The following is a 7,500-nucleotide window of genomic DNA, read 5'->3' as shown; positions in this document are numbered from 1 at the left end:
TGTTGGAGACGTCTGACAGGGTATAGGGCGCGCCCGGCTAGGGAAAAAGGTACACTTTGGAAAAAGTGGTCAAGCGTCAGTATGGGGAAATCTCAGAGCAAAATTGAGAAATATGATACGCCGACATTTAGGCAAATGAGAAAGTCGGTGGGTGAAAAGTGTATTTTGGACATAGAAAAACTGATTATGTATCATGAGTTTCCTAGGGATGGAACCTTGAGTGTTGTGAAGCTGAAAGCAGTGAAAGAGTCAGTTAGGGAGGGCAGTGAGGTGCCAAAGAAATGTTGTAAGAGGCATGTGTGTAAGGAATGTGAGGGAACGGTGAATTGTTGGCTTGGCGAGGCAGAGAGAAGAGAAAGAGGGGCTTTACAAAAAGCAATGACAGGGAGTGAAACGAAGATCGGAAAAAAAAACAGACAATAGTAGAGGATAATGAGGAAAAGATCGATAGAATGTTGAAGGAATTAAAAGTGAGTGAAGAGGAAATTAGGGAATTAAAAGAAGGAAAAACATTTGCATTAATCACAAGTACTGATATGTCTGATGTTTCTGTCTTTAAACATGTTCCACCGCCGTACAATGTCCATCACTACCCTGTGGCCGAGCTGCGCGCTTGGAAAATTGATCCCGACCTCGACTGCTCCCCTCCAAAACACCCTACAGCACCGCAAGAAGAAGCAGCAGCATGTGGAGCTGAGCCAGACGCACTGCCCGAAGAGACTCTAGGGGGTGACAAGCTGAGCACCGAACTGTTAAGGTTTTGTGAAGAATTCAGCCCGACGATAATGGAGCTAAGGAGACTTTTGCTGTCAAAGCTGGGGCCGACGAACTGGTACAAGATCAGGGGCAGAGTGCCAGAGGACGATTACAGAAGGAAGAGCAGCGACTGCGATGATCCCGCAAATTATGAATACCGGAGAGCTGTGGACAGAGTCGTTGACACGATCAAAGACACGTTTCCGATGCGAATCGACATGTCCAGAGTCAGCCGATGCCAGCAGGAGAAAGATGAAAGGGTCGATGAGTACTACTGCCGCCTGCACGAGGCATTCAACCAATTCTCAGGGCTGACTGAACCGGCGGACAGAGGTCAAGAGCCGGGGAGATGGGAGAGTCATTTGAGAAATGCCTTCCTGGACGGACTGAGACCGGACATTGCGGAAAAGGTAAAAATTTCCTGCATTGAGTTCAGAGAAGTAAGATTGGCCACAGTTTTGATTCACGCGCGACACGCTGATAAGCTGCAGAGAGAGAAGCGTGAGAAGAAACAGGCCAGAATGGACAGAGATCTACAGCTGAGTTTGGCGAAGATAGCCACAGGTGCGCGAAGAGAGAACTGCAAAGGCTGGGGCAGAGGGAAAAAGAAGAAAGCCCCAGCGAAACCTCAGCGCAAGTGGAGCTGCTGGATATGTGAGACCGACGACCATGACTTCAGAGGCTGCTCCAAATGCCGTGCATGCAAACAGGATGGACATTGGGCTGAGAATTGCCCCAAAGCGAGGAAGCAAGAGGAAAAATGGATCGGACTGATGCCAGGAGGGGAACGGGGAGCAGGAGGGGGAGGAGGAGACGAGCGAGCGGCCACAAGTAAAGGGAAGTGAATATAAATCAATTACACACACATACGCATACGCATACAAATACACTGATGTACTGACTGCTCTTTGCAATGAAGAAAAAGCTTGCTTTCCTGTGTCTGTGTCTGAAATGAATGATGATGCTGTTGAAAAGCAGTATGCTATGTATAAGTCTGAGGCGTTTAAAGAAATGCCGAAATATTCACTGATAGTTCAGGGAAAACGAATTGAATTTTTAGCTGATTCAGGGGCTAGAAGGTCAACCGTGCGACTATGTGACTTACCATGTGTACCAGAGCTAACAGATCATGTTTCTGGGTCTCTCTGTGCGTCAGGACGTACAATGTTTGAGAGATTTACAGAACCATTAATTTGCGAAACAGAAACAGGAAGGGTGCTAAAACATGCATTCTTGCTTTCAAAAACTTGTCCCGTACCCATTTTAGGACGAGATCTGATGTGCAAACTAAATTTGAGGCTCATTGCTGATCTCACGGGTGTCAGATGTGTGGAAGGAGATGAGCAGTGGAGCTGTTTGCACGAAAGAGTCTCAATGGGCTTACGAATGGCACATCATAAATCATGATTGGGCTACAATGATGTGCGAAAAAGCTAGGGAATGTGCAACATGCTCTGAGGCAGAAATAATGGCACCTGATGATTTGCATTGTACGTCACATGTCGTAGTGGAAAGGGAAGAAAACTATGAAAAAGATTGGTTTCAGCAGACTTGTGCAGAGACTCTGAGTTTTGACAAAATGTTTTGGCGAAAGGATGTGTGTGCGTTGGCAGCATGCCTTTCAGAGGCTCAGTCTAAACAATGTACAGAGCAGACAGTTCCACATTTGTCGTTAGCGAAGGCTGAAGGACAGGCTTGGGCAGAGGTTGGTTTGTTTATAAAACAATGTGTCGATAGTTTAGACTGGAGAGAAATAGACTCAGGATTGAAACACAGTGAGACTTTGAAAGCATTTATGATGACAGTTGAATGCAAAATTGAGGTTGAAAGAATTATAAGACCAATTCTAAATGACAAAACTGACTGGGAGAATCAGTGCATGGTAAATGTTGAGCCCTCAGATATTCATTCAGCACTGGCAGAGGTACCATCACATGTATGGGCCAAACACAAATATGATGTGGGGTTAATTAAAGGATGTGAACCACGTGTAATCACTCCAAAATCTGATTACAGGCCATGTCAACATCAATATCCACTAAGAAAAGAGGCAATTGAGGGAATAAGGCCAGTGTTTGAATCCTTGTTGAAGGAGGGGGTGATAATTCCATGCGATGATTCGCCAGTTAGAACTCCAATTTTCCAGTGAGAAAAATAAGGGACAAAGGTCAGCCGGCCCAATGGAGGTTTGTACAGGATTTACAGGCAGTAAACGCAGCAACAATACAGAGAGTTCCTTTGGTGCCTAATCCTTATGCAATCCTTTCTCAGATACCGGCTGATGCAAACTTCTTTTCAGTGATTGATTTGGCTCAGTGTGCCAGTGGCAAAAGAGAGCCAATACTGGTTTGCATTTGAATTTAATGGCAAAGGCTATTGCTTTCAACAGTTAGCTCGAAATTTTGCCGAATCGCCAACTAAATTCAACGAAGCGCTGAAAAGAAGTTTGGAACCACTTAAATTATCAGAGGGTATTGTTTTATTGCAGTATATTGATGATATTTTTTGTGTTCTCTAGACGAAGCTACCTGCGTAGCAGACTCTGTGACCCCCCTGAAACTTTTGGCTGAGGAGGGCCACAGAGTCAGCCTGTCAAAAATTGCAATTTGCAAAACAACAGGTAACATTTTTGGGACATGTCATAACACCAAATTGTAAAATCTCTGTCTGACAAGCGTGTTGAAGGTATAAAGAATGTACCAAAACCGATCACAAAAAAACAAATGTTGTCATTTTTGGGAATGTGTTCGTATTGCAGAACGTTCATCCCCAATTATGCAATTCTGGAACAACCCCTAAGAAGCCTAACAGTAGGAAAGGGGCTAAAATCCACCGACAAAATTGAGTGGACAAATTGTCAACATGAAAATTGAGTTAACCCAAGCGCCTGCTTTGGGCCTTCCAAATGGTGATCGGCCGTTTGTGCAGATAGTAGATGAGAAAAATGGGTTTAGGATTTCTGTTTTATTGCAGTTTCATGGAGACAGACTGTGACCTGTGGCCTATTTTTTTTCAATCAAGCTAGAACCAGTAGTAGCAGGCCTGCCTTGCTGTCTGAAGGCGGTGGCATCTGCTGAGAAGGCCTTGATGATGTCTAGAGATTTCTTAGGGTGCCCTGACCTGACATTGATTGTCTGGCACACAGTGTCCATGATTCTGCATGAACAGAAAACATTGCATATATTGACGGCTCGGTGGTCGTGATACCACACTATCTTGCTCGATATTTCAAGAATAGCGTTAAACGTTGCACAACCTTGAATCCTGCCACCCTGCTTCGGACAGAGGAGGATGGGGAGGAACAACTGTTGTCTGACTGCGCTTGATCAAGTGAGTACGCCACATGCAGATCTTTCTGACGTACAACTTGAAACTGAAAGTGTCCTCTTTGTGGATGGTTCAGCGTTCTGAGATCCACAAACAGGTCAGAACAAAGTTGACTATTCTGTGATGACTGAATTTGAAATTGTGACATTTGGCTCGTTGCCATCACACTATTTAGCACAAGCAGCAGAGCTTGTGACTCTAACAGAGGCGTGAAAACTCAGGACGAATAAGTGTGTTACACTTTGAGTTTTTTCAAGATTTTAAAATTTAGATGGGCGCCCAATAGTTCATAATCTCCATTTTGGCAGCTTTATTAGAGATTTTTTTTTAGGGAAAGGATAGCCATTTGCAAATGTGCGGCTCACCCTAACCAGAAAAGACTCTGTTTCTCTAGGGAATGCAAGGACAGCGGCCTCACAGCAGACAGACAAACAGGAGTGCACCCTCTTATCTGAAACTCTCTCCAAAACTAATGAAAACATTTTTTCATCTTTACAGGCCATGCAGACTTTTGCGACAGCAAAGGCAAAGGAGCTCTGGAGGCGGGGCGCCTGTAAAATGACTGAGGGGATTTGGAGGGGTGTGGATGGCAGACCTAGTTTACCCGAACACTTCTTTTTACGTTATTGTCGTTTGACACATGGGTTAGACAATGTGTAAAAAGGGGGAATAGTGACACAAATGAAAGAATTGTGGTTTATAAAGGGGTTAACAACTGAAATTTGTGGAATTTTTTTATAATTTGCAACACACATTACGTGACAAAAGAGCAGTAGCAGTAGAAGAGGCTCAGACAATGCCACACATTTTGTTAATGAGGCAATAAAACAAAATGGGCAAAATTTGTGAGGAAACTGGACTTACATGGATTAAGTTGCTTTGCAATTGTTCTCATGTACATGAGAATGAGAAAGCGGGTAAGATCAAATTTGAGCCCGTATGAAATTTTGTTCGGCAGACCACCATACGTGGGCTTAGAGGGGGGAAACAACAGCTGCCATCAACAGGATCGTGTGAGCATGACATGTTAGGTTATTGCAAAGAAATGTCTTCTCTGTTGTCTAATATTTGTGTACAGGTGAAAGCTGCCCAAGGAAAGGTTGCTGAAAGTTCCTTGCACAACATCAAACCCGATGATTTCGTGGGATTTCATGGGGGATGAGATCTCAGGAATGAGTGAAAGGTGGCTGGGCCCATTCAATGTGTTCCTAACTACACACACAGCTGTGAAGGTAGCTGACGAGAGAGCCACGTGGATTCATGCTAGCCACTGTAAAAGGTCCCATCTACATCCTGGGAGGAGGAGCGGATGGAGTAAAGAGATTTGAGGCAGACTACAGCGACAACATTACAAATATTGTGGTGCACATGAGAAGGGCCGTAAAAGAGCCCGAAAAAACAGATTCCATACAAGCAGAAAGGTGGACCAGCCTCGGAGGAGGTTGGGCCTATTGGCTGTGTACAACTGTACTGCCGATGTTTGGGGCTTGTCTTTTACTTCTGATGTGTCTACCATGTATTTTGCAGTTGGTTTCCAGCTCAGTACAGAGACTGGTGACATCTAGCGTTTCACCAAAGGTGGTGATTGATAATGTGGTGATGGGTTTTGATTTGGAGAAACCAATCAGTGACAGTGATGATAGCAGTAGTGGAACTTACAGTGAAATGAATTAAGACAGGATGAAACGACGAAGGTTTTAAGCAGGTCATTTGTCCGTGTTACGAGACAATGCAACAAGACGAAGGGATTGACTGTCTTTATGTCTGTGACTGTAATGTGTGGCTTGCTTTCGAAAGGGGGAAAAAACCCAAAACAAAAAGCCTTTGCATATTTTAAGTTTTTTCCAACTTAAGAGAATGATCATTTATATAAAAATCAAAGATGAAGAATACAAATGTGATGTAACAACTTGAGTTTGCTATATTTTCATTATGAGTTTTAGAAATGTATTACATGTATTAGAAAGATGTAACCATAGAAAACATACAACCAGTAGTAATGAAGTTTTTTTTGAGTTTCATATGAATAACATTTCTATTTTGGGATCTGAGAGGTGACTGAGGGTCTGACCCATGTCAGGAATGCAATAACAGTGTTTATTCGTTTAGCCCGGCTTCCAGAGAACAAATGTGAAGTTGTGAAAATATGTTTAATTACTAGTGTTTGTTTAAGGGTGTATTAATGAATTTTTCCTTTTTTTGATGATTGGTAATCAGTAAATGATTTAAAGGGGGAAATTGTTGGTGAAAAATTCATAAGGGGTGATTTTTATGCTCATGTGATATACATTTATGTGTTAAGGGATGTACACAGAGAAGCTCTCTTTCTCTAGTCCCTTTGTGCCAAATGAGTAAGGAAGGGTCTGAGGGCCTCATGAGACCATAGGCTGACCTTAGGGGTCAGGAGGGGGAGGCTTAAGACAATTGCAGAGAGTGTTTGGGGTAAATAATGTATAGAGATGTCTTTCTACTGTCTATCCCATGTGAGAGTATCAGCAGGTTTTCAATTTGTGACCTTGGGTGTGTGAAGAGGTATAAAGCGCAGCAAATCCCTCCCTCCTGCATCACACTCATGCAGCAAACCTGTGTTTCTGTACGACTGTTGATCTTCTTTGCAAAGAATAAACCTTTTTATTAACTATTACTTAAGTTTGTATTTATTACCGAGGTCTCAAGGGAAATTTCCTCGACAGGGTCTCCCCGCGCAGGTTCGAATCCTGCCGACTACGCTCTTCACCAGTGCTGAGGAGAAGTAGGCGGGCCCTTTTCTTCCGTGTCCCTAGCACGCATTTGTGTGCCCTCTCTCCACAGTAATAAAAAGCGCCGCTAGCCCTTTTTTTTCAATTCGGATGGCCGGCACCACCAGATGTGAGCCAGTGGTGCACCGTGATCGTATAGTGGTTAGTACTCTGCGTTGTGGCCGCAGCAACCCCGGTTCGAATCCGGGTCACGGCAGGCTTTTTGTTCACTGAGCTCCTTTCTGCCACCTCCATTTTTCGTACGGGTGCGGTGCCAGTTAAACTATACCAACAACGCAGGCAGCAGAGGCTGGCTTTCGGGGTCAACAAAGAAGGCTCGAAGTGCACGAGTCACTGATGGGGCCAAAAGAGCTGAAGCCATCTTTGTTTGATCCCGTCATGGACGAGAGAGCGCTCTCTTTCCATGCTGGCTAAAGAAATTTGAAGCGGCGAAGCTGGAAGCGCAAAGGCTGCAAACACAGACCATGACGAGGCGCGCTTCGTTCCACTGCACGCTGGCGGGTGGCCAGATTGACTCTGCTCTTGACACTATAGTGTAGCTCTGCTGTGAGCAGAGCCCCCAAAAATACAGGTCACTCGCAAAGGTTCCCCTCCACGGAAATCTTTAGTAAAAGGCGAAAGATTTATGCGCTGATGACGAGAAACTCGAGATGTGTCT

At 44.3% G+C, this 7,500-nt stretch overlaps 1 non-coding gene across 1 annotated transcript; it reads right to left on the bottom strand.

Annotated features, from left to right (window-relative positions):
• Nucleotides 1–7,379: 7,379 nt before the first annotated feature.
• LOC141290150 (U5 spliceosomal RNA) lies at nucleotides 7,380–7,494 on the bottom strand. The gene has a single exon (XR_012340055.1). It is a non-coding gene; the product is annotated as a U5 spliceosomal RNA (small nuclear RNA).
• Between the last annotated feature and the right edge of the window lie 6 nt (nucleotides 7,495–7,500).

The sequence above is a fragment of the Garra rufa genome, chromosome 1 (genome assembly GCF_049309525.1).
Source record: "Garra rufa chromosome 1, GarRuf1.0, whole genome shotgun sequence".
NCBI lineage: Eukaryota > Metazoa > Chordata > Actinopteri > Cypriniformes > Cyprinidae > Garra > Garra rufa.
Note: the sequence above shows the minus strand (reverse complement) of the source record. Positions and strands in the feature narration are given on the sequence as shown.